At 34.7% G+C, this 24,463-nt stretch overlaps 1 non-coding gene across 1 annotated transcript; it reads right to left on the reverse strand.

Annotated features, from left to right (window-relative positions):
- Positions 1–14,620: 14,620 nt before the first annotated feature.
- Positions 14,621–14,724, reverse strand: LOC127903857 (small nucleolar RNA R71). The gene has a single exon (XR_008056742.1). It is a non-coding gene; the product is annotated as a small nucleolar RNA R71 (small nucleolar RNA).
- Positions 14,725–24,463: the final 9,739 nt, after the last annotated feature.

Genomic DNA, 24,463 nt, shown 5'->3' on the forward strand with positions numbered 1-24,463 from the left:
TAGATATATGATAATAGATTTTATTTATTTATTTATTATTTTCTTTAAGTCTAAGGCTAAAAGGCGATGAAGTCTTTCTTCAAAAGAGTTCTTAGAATGAGAGTTGAAAAAGAGTTGTCATAACTCTGGTTTTTACTCCATTGTCGAGTGGGTTTTGATACTAAGAGTCTAGGTAGGTGAAAATTTTAAGAACGAGAGTTAAGAGGTTTTGAAAAGCGTTTAATAGGAGGGGCATTAAAAGCTTTATGGAGACAGAGGAGCTTATTAAGAAGTGCAGAGCGATTGCTCTGGATGAGGAAGAGGAGGACAAAGTCTCCTTTGCTGGCAAAATGAAAGTAAAGGGTGCTAAAACTGTAAAGAGATATTTGTTAGTAAAGCTACTTAAAATGCAAGTTATGCAACCCAAGAAGGGGGTGAATTGAGATTTTAAAACTTACGCTAAACAATTCGCACACAACAATTTAATCTATCGCCTTAATCAAATAAAAAATAATAAATTCAATAATGTGCAATAATAAAAGAGTAAGGGAAGAGAGAGCAAACACAAGTATTTTTACGTGGTTCGGCAATCCCCGTCTATGTCCACGTCTCCAAGCAAACCAAGCTTGAGGATTTCACTATCCAAGCATTCCAAAGCTTCAAATGCTGACAATTGACTTCCAATGTGTCAATGAATCTTTACAACAAAGAGATTATCTCCCCAATCTCTTCACCCCAAGTGTTTCTCACACTTGTACACTCACAAATTTGATGAGAAATGAAAATTACAATAAACAACTATCTTTTAGAGTGTATATATAACTGATAGCTCAATGAAGATTTAATCTATGATGATTTTCGAATTTGAAGCTCAATATAAGTTGTGTGCACTTGTTTATACTTGAAAAGATTACCAAAAATGAATTAGATTTGATTTTATATAGTTTGAGCTCAAAAACTAGTCGTTATTCACTTTTTGGTGATAACCGGCTTACCGTTTATGGAATCCGGTTAGCCGCTTTTATGTTACCATTACAGCAAAAATTTGAATTTCAGAACATCCGGTATGCCGCTTATGAAATTCGGATAACCGTTTATGTTATAGAATTTTACTGCCCAAATCCAGTCTACCGTTTGTCAGGATCCGGATAGTCGCTTTCAATTCGGAGAGATTCTGCCCAAAATTCGCCTTACCGGTTTTTCAAATCCAGTCAGCCGCTTGCTATAGTGACCGCTACAGTAAACTATTTTCTAACATTGCAGTTTGACTCCAAAACTTTATAAAACTATATTATGGTCTAAAATGTTATGAAAGTTTTCAAATAAGTCCAATTTCAGAATTTCTAAATAATACTTTGTCAATTCCAAAACTTTTTAAAATTATGATATGGCCCAAAATGCTATGAAACTTTTCAAATAAGTTCTTCTCCAAAATTTCAAGTAATACTTGTTGATTTCAAAGTTTTCAAAACTCTTTAAATTAAACCATAAACTTGAAAAACAACTAATTTCATAAAATTATTTTTCCATTAAATATAAAACCTTTATAATGTGGAAATAATGATTTATTTAAAAATGTATAAAAAAATAATTTGAGCTTTTAAAAGATTAATCATTCTTAATCTTATTTGTTATCATCAAAATTAATATTATGGAAACATATATGTTAACAATCTCCCCATTTTTGATGATGGCAAATATTTCATGTATTTAAAGAATGATTCCATAAATTGCTCCCCCTAAATATAATATTCTCTTACAATTTGCCAATTAACTAAATTAACAAATTTAAATACATGTATTTTTCTCCCCCTTCATCATAAAAAAAAACTTAATTGGCAAAGAAAAAGAATAGCAAATTTTTATAAATTTAAAAACATGTATTCTTTTCTCCTCTCCCTTCATCATCAAAAAGAAAACTTAAAGGAAAAGAATAAGAGTAGCAAATTTGTTACCCATGTTATCCGAGTAGAAATTTTGATAGAATCTCCCCCTGACAACAAGCATCACCTCAAATATAAGTTTAGTAATATTACTCCCAAATTATTATAAATCATGATACAAGCCAACTCCATACATAAATCATCACACAAAAATATCATGAACCATTATTCCATCAATTACCAAGTCAACAACTCATAACATAAATTTATCATATAAAACACCCATGTAATCAAATCACATCATATCTCAAAATCATCAAGTCCTCACCATAATCACATATCAATTATCAAAACAATACTCAAAATGCATATTATTCTCCTCCTTTTGACAACATCGAAATGATATATTACTTTGTCTCCCCCTTTAGACAACAAAAAAGTTCAAAATACATATTATCCAAAATCATATTATATGCTCCCCCTAAATATATGGCCAATTTAAAATTTTAACCGAAATGATTTTATCCAAAAACATATCATATTTATCTCCCCCTTCATAGTAAAAAAGAAAAAAATAGATAGATGCAATCGAAACAAGATCATCAAAAATAATTCGATGAAGATATTACCCATTTTGTGCGAGCAAAATTTTTGGCAAAGTCTCCCCTTAAAAATGAACAAATTCTCAAATATACAACATGGTTAAAAAGATATAAGCTTCAACAATTATAACAAACCAACAACTTTACCAATTCATCAAGCAACACACATATAATCATCAATCATATTTTAATAGTATTAATAACATGATTAGAGATATTAATAAATTTCATCATTCCAAGTTCATACCTAATTTTTGAAAATTATTCTTCGCAAAGAGGTTTTGATTTGTTTACCAAATTAGCATGCAAAAGTTATAAGAACATATTATCAACTATCCAAGCTTCATAATTATGAATCACATTTTAGAAATCAAAACAACTAAACTTATCAAAGATCTAATGTGACATTTCAATATAACTTAAAAATTTCATATGCTTAAGAATCTCAAAGTAGATGTATTTCTCCCTTACATCTCATATCTCCCTCTTGATCATCAAAAAGTCAAGATAAGCACATTAGTTCCACATTATCCAAATATAAACATCAAAATATCAAACAAAAATCATCATCAATCTACAATGAAAGCAACAATGCATATGAAAATGTAAGTGCATAATATAATAGAAAACTATGGTAAAATCCATAAGGAGAGCACACTATGGAAGTGGTAATTTGAAATACTCAAAATGCACAAATTCATATTTTCAAGATATTGAGTAAAATGGGTAATTTTAAATCAATTAAAATGATCATAGAGATGATTTAAGGTGATGTATGGTGTTGATTAGATAAAAAATGGTGGATTTTAGAGAGAGAAAGATCTGGATTGCCGAATGAAGAAAAAAAGATTAATAGTCCTTAAAAAGCTCGAATTCGGCTATCCGGATGTGCCTAACCGGTTATCCGGTTGTGTACCAGTGAGTGTGTAGCACAAATCCGGATTTCTGAATTTTATAACCGGCTATCCAGTTGAATCCAGCAAAAAGCAAATTGAATTTGGCTTTTCTGGATTTTATAACCGGTTGACCGGTTGTTTCCAGCAAGTGAGATATTAAAAGCGGCTTACCGATTTTTCATTTTCTGGTTATCCGGTTTGAGTTCAGTGAGCAACAATAAGAGAAACGGTTTGCCGGTTTGCTAAATCTGGTTATCCGATATGTGACCCGAGAGCAACCAAAGCTAATCTAGCTTACCGGTTTGCTAAATCCGGTTATCCGGAATTTGACCCGAGAGTAATCAATAAGAAAAACGGTTTTCCGATTGATAGGAAGCGGTATACCGATTAATACTTGAAAATCATTTTAACTCTTATTGAATTTTGATAAGCTCTTAAACTTGTATTATACACACCATTTTATTTTTGGCTTAAAAATTGATCAATTTTAAAAATCATTTAACTTTTCAATAAGCCAATTAGTGCATGAAACATATATGCATACAAGACCAAACATATGAAATCATATCAAACAATGATGTCAATTTTATAAATGAATGATGATATAACACAATTAACGGCACAAGAATTCACACATATAATTCATTCATCATGTATATATTTTACACAATCATGAAACATATAATCATTCAAAGATTAATAATTCAAGCATATCACTCATTTATCAAGCTTAGGCATTACATAATCATCAAAATCAAACAAATCTATCATGATGAGTTGACAAGATATCATCATAAATATATAACCATGCATCATGATAAAGCACTCAATGTTAAACACAATGATAATTCAATCATGTAAACATACAAGTATACTTTCACAAACTACTATCTATTTTTCATGATCCACTCAACATAATAAATAGGCAAGATAAATTTATCCACTTCATGTTAATGCACTTAATGTTATGATACCAAATGAAATGTTAAATATTTACTAAGATTAAAAGACTATCACTTATAATCAATAAGGCAATAATTGTTACCAAAACAATTAAATAATCTTGCCTCATTATTTTTGCTTAGACCATGATCAAGTGATTATCCTCACAAGCTTCATTAAGGAGCTCTCCACCATTCCTTGTTTGTGGTACCTACAAAAAATATTCAAGTTGTGTTCTTTAGTACCCAAATATTCTTGGGTGTTTGAGTGTTAGGAATGGTTCCTTTTCGAACCCAAACACATTTTACTCCATAATATGCATTTCTTGTAATTGGACATCTATTCTTCATATGACCATTTTGATTGCAATAATGACATACAATTTTATGATCACTTGTGGAGGTAGCTTTAACAAAATAATTCTTATAATATTTTTGTTTCAACTTAGGCTTATACCCAAGTCCTCCTTTATCAAATACACATTTTTGAGTACTTAACAATTTTTCTAAGTTCTTTTGACCATTTGTGAATTTTAACACAATTTCATTGAGCTCATTACTCTTTTTCTTAAGTACATCATTTTCTTTCATCAATTTATCAACATGTGATTTTTCATGCTCATACGAAATATTTTGTTTAACTTTAAATGATGCAATTCTATCATGCAACATTTTATTATCTAACTCTAGTCCTTTAATCTTTTCATTTAATGAATCATTACATTTTTGTAAAGTATCATTTTCATTTTTCAAGTTATCTACATGTGATTCTAGATACTTGTGTAAAGTGCTGAATTTCTCATTTGATAATGCAACTTCATTATGCAATGTTTTATTCTCTAATTCTAATTCCTTTAGCTTCTCATTCAATGAATCAATGCATTTTTGCATGGCATCCTTTTCATTTGTAAGTTCTAGCATTTTCTTTTTAAGGCATGCATTATTTTTACCAAGTTTCATCCACTCATCATGCAATTCTTTAAAAGCATCATGTAATTCATCATAAGTAGAAAGATAATTTACCTCATCAAGTTCATCATCCGATTCATCTCCAATTGCCATAAGTGCCAAATTCGACACTTTATGAAATTCCTCTTCGTTTGTAGTCTCCTCATACACAATTTCAAGTTTTCTCCAAATTTCATAAGCATTAGAACAATTTGAAACTCTATGAAATTCCTTTTTATCTAAGGCACAAAATAAAGCATTCATAGCCTTGGAATTTAAAGACATATTTTTCTTATCCAACTCACTTAAAACATTCTTCCTAGGAATGAATGAACTATCACAAACTATTTCCCATATTTCATAATCTAAGGCTCATAAAAATACTCTCATCCTAGTTTTCCAATAAGGATAGTCATTACCATAAAAAAATGGAAGTCTAGTGATGGATTGGCCTTCCATGAAGGTTGAGCTAATTTGGGTTGCTATAGATCTTAAACTCTAGACGGTTAAGTCTACACAAGAGCACCTGGCTCTGATACCAAATGAAATGCAAGTTATGCAACCCAAGAAGGGGGTGAATTGGGATTTTAAAACTTACGCTAAACAATTCGCACAACAATTTAATCTATTGCCTTAATCAAATAAAAAATAATAAATTCAATAATGCGCAATAATAAAAGAGTAAAGGAAGAGAGAGCAAACACAAGTATTTTTACGTGGTTCGGCAATCCCCGCCTACATCCACGCCTCCAAGCAAACCAAGCTTGAAGATTTCACTATCCAAGCCTCCCAAGGCTTCAAATGCTTACAATTGACTTCCAAGGTGTCAATGAACCTTTACAACAAAGATATTATCTCCACAATCTCTTCACCCCAAGTGTTTTTCACACTTGTACACTCACAAATTTGATGAGAAATGAAAATTACAATAAACAACTCTCTTTTAGAGTGGATATACAAATGATAGCTCAATGAAGATTTAATCTATGATGATTTTCGAATTTAAAACTCAATATAAGTTGTGTGCACTTGTTTATGCTTGAAAATATTACCAAAAATGAATTGGATTTGAATTTATATAGTTTGAGTTAAAAAACTAGTCGTTATTCACTTTTTGGTGATAACCGGCTTACCGTTTATAGAATCCGGTTAGCTGCTTTTATGTTACCGTTACAGTAAAAATTTAAATTTCAGAACATCCGGTATGCCGCTTATGAAATCTGGATAGCCGTTTATGTTATAGAAGTTTACTGCCCAAATCCGGTCTACCGTTTGTCAGGATCCAGATAGCCGCTTTCAATTCGGAGAGATTCTATCCAAAATTTGGCTTACCGATTTTTCAAATCCGGTTAGCCGCTTGCTACAGTGACTGCTACAATAAATTATTTTCTAAAATTATAGTTTGACCCCAAAACTTTATAAAACTATATTATGACCCGAAACGTTATGAAAGTTTTCAAATAAGTCTAATTTCAAAATTTCTAAATAATACTTTGTCAATCCCAAAAATTTTTGAAATTATGATATGGCCCAAAATGCTATGAAACGTTTCAAATAAGTCCTCTAAAATTTCAAGCAATACTTGTTAATTTCAAAGTTTTCAAAACTCTTTCAATTAAACCATAAACTTGAAAAACAACTAATTTTATAAAATCATTTTTCCATTAAATATAAAACCTTTATAATGTGGAAATAATTATTTATTTAAAAATGTATAAAAAAATAATTTGAGCTTTTAAAAGATTAATCATTCTTAATCTTATTTGTTATCATCAAAATCAACATTATAGAAACATATATGTTAACAGTACTAATTACGAGGGTGGTAAACAAGGAGGGTTTGTGGGGGGCTATGTAACAAGTATGGAGGACAGTGAGAAAGGTGAAGATTGAGAATATGAGAGACAACATTTTCATTTTCAAATTCTCTCTTGAAGCAGATAAAAGAAGAGTCCTAACTGGGGGTCCTTGGCACTTCGATAGGGCATTGATAGTCCTTATAGAACCAAAGGGTATCAGAAACATCACAATTCAGGCATTTACTCATACACCTTTTTGGGTTCATCTTCGAAATTTACCGATAATGTGCATGAATGTAGACGCTGTGATGGAGCTCGGAGCAGTCGTTGGGAAAGTTGAAAAAGTAGAATCAGATGATACTGGAGAGTGTATTAGGAAGTATGTGAGGGCTAGAATTTTAGTTGATATAACTAAACAATTGAAGAAGATTATATTCCTAGAACAAGATGGGGAGAATAAAATCCCAATACCAGTGCTATATGAAAGGTGGCCAGACTTCTGTTTCTGCTGTGGTAAGCTGGGACATCAATTCAGAGAATGTGCGAAATAGAAAGGTCAACTCAAAAGGATCTTGCTTTTGGCCCTTGGCTGAAAGCAAGTATACTTCTAGATCGCTTTAAGCAAAACAGGAGTCAGGAAAGAGGAAACTAATACAGAGGCAAGAAAGCAGGGGAATCTGGAAGCCAAGAACACCATGGACAACTAGGTAACACACAGGAAGAAACCGGGGCAGAGTTGACCTAGAGAAAACGGGTGGGTACAAAAAGCCAATATAAATTGGACACGTAGCTGAAGAAGACATTAAACAAGCAAACATGATAGAGGGAATACCGAGACAACAACTTAATGCCAGCCAAAGTCAGATGGTAGTAGCTGGGTGCACAGAGATATCAGAATCAGAATTGAGTTTAGCGGTAAGAAGAGGAAGTTGAAAAACTTAGTAAGCAAGCTGGAAGTGCTGAAACAAAACCCAAATCAGAGGGAGAATGGTATGGAGATAAAGTCATTTGAGAAGCAAATTGATAACTTGCTACTTAAGGAAGAAATTTACTGGAAGCAGCGCTCGCGAGCTGACTAGCTTAAAGAGGGTGACAAGAATACGAAAGTCTTTCACTCTAAAGCTTCATCGAGAAAGAGGAAGAACAAAATCTGAAGTACTAATGATGAAAATGGAAAATGGATGGATGATGAAGAGGATGTGGAGAGGGAGGTTTGTTCTTATTTTGCAAAGATGTTCACCACTACCAGCCCACCCAAGAACATATGAAAGTTGCCCTTGCTGGATTACATCCCAAGGTATCAGATGAGATAAATGAAGAATTGGAGTAACCCTTCACAGAGGATGAAATCTCCACAGCCTTTGCCTAAATTGCCCTACAAAAGCCCCAGGTCCTAATGGTCTTCTTGCCGTATTTTTTCAGAAACACTGAAAGGTAGTCAACAAAGGTGTAATTTCTACTTGTCTCCACGTGCTTAAAGGAAAAGGTACTCATGCCCCTCTGAATCACACATACGTTGCTTTAGTTCTTAAAATAGAGAAGCCTAAGAAAGTATCAGATTTTAGGCCTATAAGCTTGTGTGATGTCATATATCGTATTATGGCAAAAACTATATCAAAAAGACTTAAAACCATACTCCACCAGATTATATCTCCCACTCAAAGTGCATTCATTCCCAACATGTTAATAACTGACAATATTATCATTGGTTATGAGTGTCTTCACAAAATTAGGCATAGTAAGGGTTAAAAGCAATGCCTGGTTGCTTTGAAATTAGATATTAGTAAAGCCTATGATAGGGTGAAATGAAGTTTTGTTGAAGCATCAATGCAAAAATTAGGCTTTTCTCATAGTTGGGTGTATTTGATAATGAAGTGTATCACGTCAACCTCTTTATCGGTGCTTATCAATGGAGTGCCTAAGGGACTAATTACTCCTCAAAGGGGGCTAAGGCAGGGCTGTCCGCTGTCTCCTTATTTATTTATGATGTGTGCGGAGGTGTTTTCCAGCTTACTGGTACAGGCGGAAGAGCAAAATCTGATTCATGGTTTAAGATTTAGGAGTTCTACCACCATATCACACCTGTTATTTACAGATGACAGTTTGGTTTTTATGAGAACAGTTGTGGCGGACTGTCAACATTTAAAAACAATCTTCGATTGTTACACTAGAGCATCAGGGCAGTTGTTTAACGTAGATAAATCATCGATATTTTTTAGTGGAAACACTAAAGCAGAGGAGGTGTCGGCAATTAAAGGAATATTTAACCTCAATGTGGTTTCTAGACATGAGAGATATTTGGGGTTACCATCTATGGTGGGCAGAAACAAAAAGAGCTTCTTCAATGATGTAAAGCCAAGGGTCCTCAGCAAAATATCAAATTGGCAGAATAAATTTTTCTCAAGCGGGGGGAAAGGAAGTGCTGATTAAGGCTGTATCTCAAGCGTTTCCTTGTTATACTATGATTTAGAATCCCAATTAGCTTGTGTGAGGATATGCAAAAAAGCTATAGCAAAGTTATGGTGGGGATCCAAAAATGACAAAAGGTGTATCCATGCTAAGTGGGAAAAAATGTGCAAAGCAAAAATAAGAGGAGCTATGGGGTTTCGAGATTTTGTTTGCTTTAATTAGGCGCTGATAACAAAGTAAACTTGGAGAATTCTGTAATTTCCCGACTCACTGGTGACCAAAGTTTTGCAAGCAAGATATTTCAAACAAACGGATTTCTTGCATGCAAAACTAGGGTCAAATCCATTCTATATATGGAGAAGCATACTGTGGGAAAAAATGTTATCCACAAGGGTTGCAAATGGAGGATTGGTAGGGGAAATAATGTTAAGATTTATAACAGCAACTGGATTCCAAGAGGTGAAACTTTCAGACCTATATCAATGCCATCTTTGCCTACTGATAATTATGTATCTGAGCTAATTGGGTCTGATAACAAGTAGGATGTGACAAAGATTTACCAGAATTTTGGTAAGGATGATGTTGAGTTAAGTATTCCTCTTCAAAAAGAGCCTGCTGAGGATCAATTGTTTTGGCATTATGACAAGCAAGGAAATTATTCTGTGAAAAGCGGATTTCAGATAGCCCAAAAAATCATGTTCCCATCCCCTCTTAGTAGTTCAAGGACTACTTCAGAGATATGGAAAGCGTTAAGGAATTTCACCTTACCAGCCAAGGTGAAGAATTTCATGTGGAGGGCTGTCTAGAATCTGCTCCCTACAATAGAAAATCTGTGACATGCCTATCGCATAAAAAAATAGAAACTGCGTTCGTGCGACAAAAATTGTCACATGGGAGACATCACTTGTTACCCAAAAACACAGAATGTCTGTATGTGCGACAAAAGCATGTCGCCACCCAAAACACAAAAACAGTGTTTTTGGGCGACATGGGTTGTCGCCCGTGCAACAAATTTTGTTGCCTAAAAAAACAGAAACTGAATTCAGGCGACATAGGTTCGTAGCACATGCGACAACAATGTCACCCAAAAACACAGAAACTGTGTTCGTGCGACGAGGGCTTGTCGCACGGGAGACAAATCTTGTCGCCCAAAAATGCAGGAACTGTGTTTGAGTGACAGACGCACACAAACACTGTAAATTTATAAACAGATCAAGTTTAGCAAACTTTGACGAGAAAAATAAAAATTACAACTAAAACTACTTCTATTTCATACACCCATTGCATAAGAATAACAAATTATTGGCTTTATATACTTTATTACACTATGTATGGTATAAATTACAAACATAAAATAACCAAAAATTAATTTTTTTCAACTTATGGCCATATATGGCTGAACTCATGAACAAGACAAATCAAACACAACCAACAACCACTTATAAAATCTCAAAAAATAAGAAAATCAAAGGTATTTAAAAATTTTAAACTTTGATAAAGTAACTAACCTCTTACAAACTCCAATACAAGTGGGCATATTTAGGCCGCCGTCAATCGTCATCGGTCGGTGGCCTTCTCCAACCACCCATGTTTTTCTTCTTCATGGGTTATATATGCTCTTGATGTGTATTTCTTTTTGTTTTAGTAAATGAGAATAGGGGAGTGGAGTGAAAATTGTGAGAGAATGTCATCTATTGTTTTTTTATGCTGGGGAAAGAGAAGGGAAAGAGAAATGCACTTTTTTACACAATGAATATTGTGTGTAATCGGTTAATACAATTATCCAATGAATTTTAAATTATTTTTTTATTCTTTAAGAATTTCGCCTTGTCTTTTACATTTTTGCCCTCGTTACCTAACGGTCAAACCGTATGTATACTAACGTCAGAGGAGGTAAGTGAGAATATAATCAAACTCGTCATTTAAGTGTAATTATATCAAACCTCAGGGGAGGTTTTAAAAATAGCCCACTTAAAGAATGTAGTTTTGCATTATGGGAATGTTCACTATCCATGCATTGGGCCCATGGGTTTCCATTATAAGTGGCTTATATTACGGGCATAAGCTTGAGCTTAACTATCTACATTGAATTGAGGTAATTCTCAATTCCGAAGTTAATTTTCAAGTACCAGTTAATTTCATGAATTCCTATTAAATATCTGAGCCAAACATGGGCCATAAGTTACATTCCAAGTGACTTACTTTATGCTAATATTCATATGCTTGAGCTGAATGCTCCACTTAAAGAAGGGTTATTTTTAGAAATCTCCCCTAAGGTTTGATATAATCTCACTTAAATGGCGAGATTGATTGTATTCTCACTTACCTCCCCTGCCGTTAGTATACATACAGGTTGACCGTTAGTTGATTTGTGAAATGACTAAAATATTCAAACCAATTTGGGAAGATAGAACATGTTTCCCGGGCGACAAGTTCTTGTCTCCCTAAATTACAGAATACTTATTTCTGTAATTTCGAGCGACAAATGTCGTCTCCAGGGCGACAAGTGTCTGTCTCCCCAAATTACAGAATGTTTGCAGGGCTGGAGGGTGAAATCAAAAACCACTAAAACATAATTTAGTTCTCTCAGCAATAGATTATATCAGTCTCCACCAAACAAATCACCAATATTTTACTTGTTTAAAGAAATAATTAAATTCGAAACCATCAAGTTGTATGTCACCAAACCGACAACACAAATAAAAAATAACAAACATTTTAATTTGTGGCGAGAGGAAAAAAAACATTAGTATGAGTTAATTAAATTGAAAAATAACACTAAGTAAAATAACATCATCATTTAAATAACAGTCACATGTGCATTTTCACAGCTTACAGTTGGTGACAATCACAATTTGACTTAATTTCATCAGCTTATACATCCAACAGTCGCCCATATACACAAAAATAACAACTGCACTAACAGTGTGGTATGTGTTGAGTGTTAGAAAATGCATATTTATAAAGGAGAAAACCGTCATTTTACATTTCAAGTCTTACTAACAACCCTTACTTTTATGTATTTAACCTTCTTGTGATTTAATTACATGTGTTTTATTTTAATTAAGTATTTTATGTATTTTAGGGGCATTATAGTCATTTCACAATAAAGGAGAAATCAGACGGCAAAACGGACATCACTTTTGAACTCAGGACGGTCAAAAACCTTAGGAGGAGCATAAAAGGAAAAATGGCACTATTCATGTGTACGGTACTGTATACGTTACTGTTCACGACACTGTTCACATAGACGGATGATGACGTGGCATTGACCGATGATGTGGCATTGACTGATGAGGTGTCACGATCCTGTTGGACTAAAATTCTTATGTACTGTTGATGGTGACGTGGCAGCATATCAGTGGACGAAAAATCTCGCGTACGGTGCATGCATCACACAGGATTATTTTCAACCAAACCGCGTTACTGTTCATCCGGGTCAAACCGCGTTACTGTTCAAAGTCGGGTCAAACCGTGTTACTGTTCATCCGCGTGGTCAAACCGTGGACTGTTGACTGATGACGTGGCGCAATCCTGAGCGTCCAAACTGTTTTTAATCCGATGGCCATGATTTACACCATGTATCTATAAAAAGGGGGCCTCTCCCCCCTAATTTGATATCTCTGAATCCATTTTTGGGATCCATTTTCTGTAATTCCCTCTCCATCTTGTAGTTTCTTCGTATTTTAATAAATTTCCATTTTGCCCCTAGTTCAACTATGAGTGGCTAATTTTCTTTCAAGCTTAGGTTGAAGGTGAAGTCTCAACATGTGTCATGGGCTTAATTTGGTAAATTTACTTTCTCTTCCCCTCTAATTTTTGTGGATGTTTTGACTTCTCGTCGACAAATAATAATAGTCTTGTCTAGATACCGCCTTGGTTACATCGGCTATCTAGTATAAGGTTATTATTATTTGGCACGGTAAGCCCTTAGCACCATATTGATTAGAGCGTGGTTCATGAGGTGTGGATTCCCCCCTCATGATTTAATTGGCATTAATAAGGAATATTTAGCCCATGATGCATGTTGATACGGATCCAGATACCCAAGTACGTCATTTCAATAGAATTCTCTTCAATTTCTTCTCGCCATTTCAATACCAATTTTAGAATTTATTCTCGCCATTTTAATTTAAGTTGTAGCATATTCCAAATCATTTCCACCACAAATCCAATCATCCATTCACAAAATTAATTCTACACAATTAAAATCCACCTCCTCGTGGGATCGACACTCGTCACCATTGATCTATATTATAATAGATTCGTGCGCTTGCGAGTACATTAAAATTTGCACAACAAGTTTTTGGCGCCGTTGCCGGGGAGGTAAGTAATTTTAATTCATAGAATTAATTTTTGTGAATAATTTCTTTTAATTATTTTCGTGTAATTTTTTTTTATTAAGAAAAGAAGAAAAAAAAAGTGAATTTACATTTTGAGCTAAGAATTTTATTTATTTATTTTCTCTCTTCTTTAAAATTCTATAATTTAATTTTGAATTTATTTTTCTTTTTAATTTTTTTTATCTTATTAATTTATTTTTATTTAATTTATTTCACGTATTTATTTTTGTGTATTTTTATAGAAAGGTTGTAATAGCGCAATAAGGTTAGTATCGTAATTTCTCCATCTTCTTTATTTTTATTTGTTTTGTTCCCATCTCTATTTTTATTTTATTTGTTTTGCATGCATGGTCGTAGGTCATTATTACCTAATCTTGAACCTATAGACCTTGAATTAGAAAAAACACTTCGCACACACAAACAAATTAAAAATAAAATGGATTTACAAGCACCACAGGAGAGGCCATTTAAGGACTACTTCAGTCCCTTAGCTAATTTGAGCACATCATGCATAAGATACCCAAATGTAGCTGCTAGGAGTTTTGAACTAAAACCTAGTGTGCTAAATTGTCTCCCCACATTTTATGGCCTAGAAAATGAGGATCCATATAATCATCTGAATGATTTTTATGCCATTTGTCAAACATTTAAATATGAGAATTTTTCAGATGATGATGTTAAACTCAGATTATTCCCATTTTCTTTAAAAGATAGAGCTCGTTCATGGCTTAATACATTACCTGCTAATAGCATTGCATCATGGGAACAAATGGTAACTAAATTTTTGAATAAATATTTCCTAGTGCATAAAACCAATGCTATTCGCAGGGAAATCTCAGAGTTTACTCAGAGAGAGGACGAGCAGTTTTTTGAGACATGGGAGCGATTCAATGGGCTACTCTTGAAGTGTCCACATCATGGGTACGAGAAATGGCAGCAATGCCAATACTTTTTGGAGGGATTACTACCAAATGTGCAAGAATGGCTAATGGCAACAAGTGGAGGAGAGCTAATGTCAAAAAGTGCATCAGAAATTTGGGAGTTTTTCCAGCGACAAGCGGATAATTCCCAACAACGGAGTCGATCACTCAGGAATACTAGAAGAATTAAAGGAGTGAATGAGGTTCACATTGGCGAATCAACTTCAGGAATCAAAGAAATCAAGGAGATGGTTGAAGGTCTTGCTCGACAAATAGCATCGTTATCGACTGCTAAATCAACTGAACCACATGACCTTGACTCATACTCAGATCAAGCCAATGCCATAGGTGTAATGAGGAAACCATCTAATTACAACCCATACTCCAACACATTCAATGTAGGACTGGAAATATGCAATTGTCCTTCGGCAACATGACTATGGAGCTGAACATCTTCAACATTGCCAAACAACCTCACAGTGCAGATGATGGAATTGTTGATGTGGATTTAATTGAAACAATAGTTGATAACACTTTTCTTTCAAACCTTAGTGACGATCCTTTACAAACATGTTTAACTCACTTTGGTTTGGATTTTGATATTGACAGATCGGTCGATGAGGTCAACGCCCTGCTTGACTCAGCACCATCTATGGATACTAATAAATGGAAGTCAAGAGTTGAACAACTAGCACCATCAGAGAAGAAACTCATCCCATCATCAGAATCACCACCGAAACTTGAGCTCAAACCATTGCCCAACACTCTGGAATATGTATTTTTGGGAGAAGAAGTACTCTGCCGGTAATCATCTCATCATCCCTCAATGACGAAGAAAAAGGTAAGTTGTTAGATGTTTTGAAAGAGCACAAAGGGGCATTAGGATGGACCATAGCAGACTTAAAAGGTATAAACCCAGTAGACTGCATGCATTACATTCACCTTGATGAAAATGCTAAAACTACTAGAGAGATGCAACGTCGGTTAAATCCTAACATGAAAGAAGTTGTTAGAACAGAAGTCCTTAAACTATTAGACGCAGGTATCATTTACCCAATTTCTGATAGTTCATGGGTCAGTCTTGTACAAGTTGTCCCCAAAAAGTCAGGAGTCACAGTAGTTACGAATGCTGATAATGAATTGATACCCACTAGAGTAACTACAGGATGGCGTGTATGCATTGATTATAGAAAGTTGAATTCTGTCACACGTAAAGACCATTTTCCTTTACCATTTATTGATCAAATGCTTGATAGATTAGCAAGCCATGAATTTTATTGCTTTCTAGATGGCTACTCAGGATATAATCAAATTCCCATAGCACCAAAAGATCAAGAGAAAACTACTTTCACTTGCCCTTTTGGCACATTTGCATATAGGAGAATGCCGTTTGGATTATGTAATGCACCTGCTATATTTCAACGATGCATGTTAAGTATTTTTTCTGATATGGTTGAACGATTCCTTGAAGTCTTTATGGATGATTTTTCTGTCTTTGGTGACTCGTTTGATTAATGCTTACATCATCTAACACTAGTTCTGCAGAGATGTATCGATAAGAACTTAGTCTTGAATTGGGAGAAGTGCCATTTTATGGTAAAACAAGGTATTGTTCTCGGTCACATCATTTCGAGCAAAGGTATTGAGGTTGACAAAGCCAATGTGGATCTCATTTCTAATCTTCCTCCACCTAAAATAGTCAGAGAAGTAAGATCTTTCCTTGGGCATGCTGGTTTCTATAGACGTTTCATTAAAGATTTTAGCAAAGTTTCTAGACCCTTATGCAATTTACTTGCTAAGGATGTACCTTTTGTCTTTGATGATTCATGTCTTATGGCGTTTGAAAAATTAAAACAGTTGTTGACATCATCACCCATCATTCAGGCCCCAAACTGGAGCTTACCATTTGAGCTCATGTGTGATGCATCTGATTATGCAGTAGGAGCAGTATTAGGACAAAGAGTTGATCGAATTCCCCACGTTATTTACTATGCTAGTATGACATTGAATGATGCACAGTTGAACTATTCAACTACTGAAAAAGAAATGCTAGCAGTAGTGTTTGCATTGGAAAAATTTCGATCATATCTCATTGGTTGTAAAATAATTATATTCACGGATCATGCTGCTCTTAAATATTTTCTCACAAAGAAAGATGCAAAAGCCAGACTAATTCGTTGGGTGTTACTTTTGCAGGAATTTGACTTGGAATTCAAAGATAAAAAAGGGACAGAAAATGTTGTGGCGGACCACCTCTCTCGTCTCCACTTTGACACAATTACAGAATTATTACCATTGAATGAGTCATTTCCAGATGAACAATTAATGAATGTGGAAGTATTACCTTGGTATGCTGATATAGTTAATTATCTTGTTACAGGTAAACTTCCAGAGCATTGGACCAAGCAAGATAAGGCTAAATTCTTTGTAGAGATAAAGAATTTCTTTTGGGATGACCCATATTTGTTCAAGTATTGTGCAGACCAAATTGTTAGACGATGTGTCCCAGAAAGTGAAATTCAGAATATCCTTTCATTCTGCCATGAACAAGCTTGTGGAGGCCATTTCAGTGCTAAGAAAACAGCGACTAAAGTTTTACAATGTGGTTTCTATTGGCCATCTATATTTCGAGACGCTTACACTTTCTGTTCTTCATGTGATAGGTGTCAACGAATGGGGAGCATTACACGAAAGAACATGATGCCACTAAATCCAATTTTAGTGGTTGAGATTTTTGACGTATGGGGTATTGACTTCATGGGACCCTTTCCCCCGTCTTTTGGCCATCAATACATATTGGTTGCTGTTGACTACGTATCAAAATGGGTAGAAGCAATTCCATGTAGGACCAATGATCACAAGGTGGTGATAGCATTTTTGAAAAGCAACATTGTTTCACGCTTTGGATTCCCACGAGCGATAATCAGTGATGGTGGTGCCCACTTTTGTAACAAAGCATTCAAAGCTCTTTTGACAAAGTATTCAATCACACACAAAGTGGCAACTCCGTATCATCCGCAAACCAGTGGCCAAGTTGAGATATCCAATCGAGAAATAAAGCACATATTAGAAAAAACGGTGAGGCCAGACAGGAAAGATTGGTCATTAAGACTTGATGATGCATTATGGGCATATAGAACGACTTTCAAGACCCCGATTGGGATGTCACCCTACAGGCTAGTGTATGGAAAAGCTTGCCACCTACCTGTGGAACTCGAGCATCGTGCGTATTGGGCCATCAAGAAATTCAATTTTGACATGCAGCAAGCCAGCTCAGAAAGAAGATTACAGCTGGCAGAACTTGAAGAAATTCGCAATAATGCATACGAAAATGCCAAGATTTACAAGCAACGAATGAAAGTCTTCCATGATAAGCAAATTATGAGAAAATCATTCACTCCAGGTCAGAAAGTACTTTTATTCAATTCTCGCTTGCACCTATTCCCAGGTAAGTTACGCTCTCGTTGGTCTGGCCCATTTATTGTTCATACTGTTTTTCCACATGGGGCAATTGAAATTAAAGACCCAAAGAACGGTGTCACGTTTAAAGTTAATGGTCAAAGATTAAAGCCATATCTAGAGTACCAACCACATGAAGAAGACACCGAAATAAATTTGAGTGACCCACCAGATTTGAATTGATTTTTTTTTTCTTTTCGTTGATTTGATTTTTCTTTCTTTCTTTTTATTATTATTCTTTTGCTAATTGAAATTATTTTTGCATAAGTGTGTTTATTTTACCATTAAGTTTTCTCTTATCATTTTTAATCATGAATCTCATACTTAGACCGTTCCTCCTGAACATTCTTAAACCACTTCAACGTGTCAAAACTCATCTCAAAAGGCAGATTCAATTTTGTAAAACACAACGCATTTGGGCTCTACAACCACCAGAGTTAGTAGCCTATGTTGAGGGTTTAGAACGCCAACTCAGAGACATTGAGAGAAGTGTTTATGACATCCAGTTGGAGCTTGAGGTAAATTCAATAAGAGGACGATTTTAATTTTCTTTGTGTGTTTTAATTTGTTTTTCTGTTTGCGTGCTTTAGTTTGTTACCCCGGTGAAGTGGCGGATAACGGTACTCCGTGACAATCAAGTCGGTTACTTCAGTTTCCCATAATAACTGATATTCTGAGGCGAAGGTATGGACAGAAACGAGATTCTAGCGAAGCTTCACAAGCGATTCCCTTCACTTCCTCAGAATGCCCTCCTTACGATCTATAAAGCTCGGTCCGAACGCATGCGATTACTCATGAGGAATAACATACCTGCTAACATCCGTTGGTTAATCGAGGCTAAAGTACGATCAGCAGGTGAGTTACCTTCAAAATTTATTGCATACATGCCTGGTTGTGGTAAAGGAAATTATGCAAGAAAACGACGAGCTCGAAGAATTTCTATTGCTTGTCATAAGTGTGCCAGAATGAGTTGCAATAAAAACCCATGTTCTTTAGGAATGATGTCTGATAACAGGGAAGATAAGATTCAATTCATTAGGGATGGCTTGAATAAGGAGTCATTGGATGATATCCTTTTGTCTCTTGAAACGCATCCCAGTGGATATGTGCAAGGAGCGATTCTCCAGTTATGGTCATTATTCCAGAAAGAGCATGCGCGATATAGTCTCGGGAATCTGACTATAAACGACCCTGTTTGCCAGTTTATAAGAAAACTGGATAGGAAGCCTATCCTCGACCCATAGAGGGCGTTCAAGCCGTTTCTGGACGTAAAACCAGAGGAAGATGTGAGCCACAGTCGCAACTACATGTAAATATCCTTTTACTTTATTGTTATTTTATTTCACTATTGTCTTATTGTTTGCATTATTGTCTTTAATAATTTTATTACTGTTTGCTTTTTCCTTATTACTGTTTGCTTTTCCCTTTTTACTGTTTTCTTTTTGACTTGCGAGCCACGTGCTTTACGCGTTATTTAACACTGACATATTACCTCATACACAACCATGACCCACTATCACCGAGACTCTTAAATGTGATTTCTTTTTTGTCAAGCACTCACAAATTGTTTTTGCGAAGTATCACAATGGCATCTACTCCCAATAGACAATTCAAGAACATTTGTGTGCTTTCTGGATTTACATATGGCAAACATAAAGAGTTCGTTGAGGCAGCCATAGATCTTGGTCGAAGCATAGCAGCGAGAAAATTACACTTGGTGTATGGAGGAGGTAACCGAGGGTTATCAAAAATGGTCTCAGAAGCAGCTTTTATCAGAGAAAGTCAAGTGTTAGGCATCATCCCAAGAGTCTTAAAACCATTGGGCAGTTCGTCTGACTCATCAACTGGAGAAGAGTTAGTCGTCTCAGGTATGCAAGAAAGAATAACTGAAATGCTTAATTATGCTGATGCTTTTATTTTCCTTCCAGGAGATCTTGCAACACTAGAGGCACTTATGACGCTAGCATCTTGGGCCCATCTGCACATCCACCAAAAACCCATCGGTTTGTTAAATGTCAATAACTTTTATGATGGCTTTATCGCATTTCTTAACCATGCAATAAAAAACTATTTCATTCCTTCTAATGTGAAAAAACTTTTTATTTGTGCTCACACTGCTAATGAGCTACTTGATATGTTACAAGCTTATAAACCGGAGCCAGACCCCTGGACTTTTGTGTTGGAGCGCCCAAATAATGATGGTAACAGTAGCCGCAGTAAGAAGTACAAATTAGATTTAACTCTCCTCTTGTAAATATTATTTTCTGTGTTGCACCACCTAGGTGATGTCTTCTAAACTCTACTTCTTTCCTTTCAAACATTGAGGACAATGTTTCGTTTTGATTGGGGGGAGGGAATAGTCGACAATTGTGGAATTTTGGTTAAGTTTTTACTAATTTTTTGTTGTAGAAACTAACTGTTGCTAACTTTTTGTGTTGAAGATGGCTGAATATGGAGTGTAGTGACTCTAGAAACGCATCTTCATCGTTTAAAAAAAAACTTTAAAAAAAAAATTCAGACATTTTCTTTTTTCTTTATTATGTGTTTATGTTTATTTTTCTTCTTTTTAATTTCTCCTCTATAAATATACATTTTTCAACTTTTGAGTCGAAGATGGCTGAATATGGAGTGTAGTTCCTCTAGAAACGCATCTTCTTTTTTTTAAAAAAAAAATATTTTCGTTTTCTATAATTTTACGTGTAACTTTTCTAATTAGTTTTTATGCATCATTTTCACATTTCTGCATGCATATTTTCCTTTCATGTTTAGAATAGGTTGGGGGGTAGAATGTTGTTTAAAAAAAAAATTTTTTTTAACATTAGATGACATGATTAATTTCAAATTTTAGTATTTGTATTATCTTTGGTCTTAAGTGATGTTACATTATGTTTGCTACTCTACATGTTGATGTCGGAGACAAATATGCATTGCTTGAAGGAATGAACATGTCATAATAAGTACCAAGTGAGTTTTTGAGCCTATTATTTTTCTTGGAGAATAACATTTTTGCCCATTCTCTATACAGCTTAGCAATTTATTATTTTATACACGATCTCTAAATTTCTTTTGAGTTAACCCTAAAAAAAAAATTGTAAAAAAAAAAAATTGTGTTGCTACATTAGGAGGCCCATCTAACTAGTAGACATGGATAATTATTTAGAGCCCTAAAAGACGATGGAAAGGCCATCTTTGATCCGTTTGAGCCTTTCTAGCCATCCCTTTTATTAAATATCCATAGTTACCCCTTTTGAGCCTTAAAAAAAAAAAAATATTTTCTTTGTCAACTTATCATCTTGACCCACTCCGATTTGGAGTATTACCCGATATCTTATAAGTTCCATCACCTATTTATGTTTGAGAAAAATATAAATAATTATTTTGTTCAGTGAAGTTATGCAAAAAAAAAAAGAAAAAAAAACAAAAGTTGTTGTTTCAAAAGAATAAAAATAAAAATAATAGGTGAAATCCACCTTGCAACTTCCAAAAAAAAAAAATCTCTGCATTTTTCTCAAACATACACTTTGTTTTCCTTATTTCCCTTTTTTGTTAACCATGTCCCTAACCTACGTTACGTCCTAATAAAAGTCCTTCCTGATTTTAGGGAACTATAATCTGAAGTAGAAGCTAGTTATATGGGCTAAAAAGATGTAGTGGTGCATATAAAAAATAATAATAATAAATTGGGTTGACTAACAATTTTTATTTGACTTGAGATCGTATTATTTCTAAGCTGAGGGCATATTTATTTCATCTTGGTGAGAGCATGTGATATCACTTCTTTATTATTTTCTCTCTCAATTACCATTCATTGGAGTGACTATTTTTATTGGGTTTAATTTATTTGTGAGAGTGTCACTACTTCCAGTGAGATTTTGGGGTTTGACATGTCATTCTTGAAAGTAGCTATAACAAAGTCTACTGGGCTAATTCATGTGGATGGTTGATGTGGGTGTGATGTTGCTTTAGACTGGAGATAATGCTTATACTTTTATTTGATTGCTATCATTAATCTGATTGAATAAACACGAGTGTTTCTAAAAAAAAAAAAAAAATCATTTTGAATTTGAATTTTGTTTTCGCTTCATTTGCTAGGGACTAGCAATAAGCTGGTTGGGGGGTGTGTTGAGTGTTAGAAAATGCATATTTATAAAGGAGAAAACCGTCATTTTACATTTCAAGTCTTACTAACAACCCTTACTTTTATGTATTTAACCTTCTTGTGATTTAATTACATGTGTTTTATTTTAATTAAGTATTTTATGTATTTTAGGGGCATTATAGTCATTTCACAATAAAGGAGAAATCAGACGGCAAAACGGACATCACTTTTGAACTCAGGACGGTCAAAAACCTTAGGAGGAGCATAAAAGGAAAAATGGCACTATTCATGTGTACGGTACTGTATACGTTACTGTTCACGACACTGTTCACATAGACGGATGATGACGTGGCATTGACCGATGATGTGGCATTGACTGATGAGGTGTCACGATCCTGTTGGACTAAAATTCTTATGTACTGTTGATGGTGACGTGGCAGCATATCAGTGGACGAAAAATCTCGCGTACGGTGCATGCATCACACAGGATTATTTTCAACCAAACCGCGTTACTGTTCATCCGGGTCAAACCGCGTTACTGTTCAAAGTCGGGTCAAACCGTGTTACTGTTCATCCGCGTGGTCAAACCGTGGACTGTTGACTGATGACGTGGCGTAATCCTGAGCGTCCAAACTGTTTTTAATCCGATGGCCATGATTTACTCCATGTATCTATAAAAAGGGGGCCTCTCTCCCCTAATTTGATATCTCTGAATCCATTTTTGGGATCCATTTTCTGTAATTCCCTCTCCATCTTGTAGTTTCTTCGTATTTTAATAAATTTCCATTTTGCCCCTAGTTCAACTATGAGTGGCTAATTTTCTTTCAAGCTTAGGTTGAAGGTGAAGTCTCAACAAGTGTCATGGGCTTAATTTGGTAAATTTACTTTCTCTTCCCCTCTAATTTTTGTGGATGTTTTGACTTCTCGTCGACAAATAATAATAGTCTTGTCTAGATACCGCCTTGGTTACACCGGCTATCTAGTATAAGGTTATTATTATTTGGCACGGTAAGCCCTTAGCACCATATTGATTAGAGCGTGGTTCATGAGGTGTGGATTCCCCCCTCATGATTTAATTGGCATTAATAAGGAATATTTAGCCCATGATGCATGTTGATACGGATCCAGATACCCAAGTACGTCATTTCAATAGAATTCTCTTCAATTTCTTCTCGCCATTTCAATACCAATTTTAGAATTTATTCTCGCCATTTTAATTTAAGTTGTAGCATATTCCAAATCATTTCCACCACAAATCCAATCATCCATTCACAAAATTAATTCTACACAATTAAAATCCACCTCCTCGTGGGATCGACACTCGTCACCATTGATCTATATTATAATAGATTCGTGCGCTTGCGAGTACATTAAAATTTGCACAACAGTATGATAGCTAAGTTATACTTTATACATAACATTGTCCATTTCTGCTGCAGGTTCCAGTGGAACAACAGACGGTTCAACTGGCCTTTCGTCCCTATTATATGTCAATAAGCACACGTTAACAAGTGAAAGCAAAGTAATAATTATGAATAATAATAATAATAATGACATTACTAAACAACAACGACTACTACTACAATAATAAAGAAAAATAATGATAATAGTAGTACATTTTAATATTTTTCATGTGACATGCCTATCGCATAAAAAAACAGAAACTGCGTTCGTGCGACAAAAATTGTCACATGGGAGACATCACTTGTTGCCCAAAAACACAGAATGTCTGTATGTGCGACAAAAGTATGTCGCCACCCAAAACACAAAAACAGTGTTTTTGGGCGACATGGGTTGTCGCCCGTGCAACAAATCTTGTTACCTAAAAAAACAGAAGCTGAATTCGGGCGACATAAGTTCGTAGCACGTGCGACAACAATGTCACCCAAAAACACAGAAATTGTGTTCGTGCGACGAGGGCTTGTCGCACGGGAGACAAACCTTGTCGCCCAAAAACGCAGGAACTGTGTTTGAGTGACAGACGCACACAAACACTGTAAATTTATAAACAAATCAACTTTAGCAAACTTTAACGAGAAAAATAAAAACTACAACTAAAACTACTTCTATTTTATACACCCATTGCATAAGAATAACAAATTATTGGCTTTATATACTTTATTACACTATGTATGGTATAAATTACAAACATAAAATAACCAAAAATTAATTTTTTTCAACTCAT

Source organism: Citrus sinensis, chromosome 1 (assembly GCF_022201045.2).
Source record: "Citrus sinensis cultivar Valencia sweet orange chromosome 1, DVS_A1.0, whole genome shotgun sequence".
Classification (NCBI taxonomy): Eukaryota; Viridiplantae; Streptophyta; class Magnoliopsida; order Sapindales; family Rutaceae; genus Citrus; species Citrus sinensis.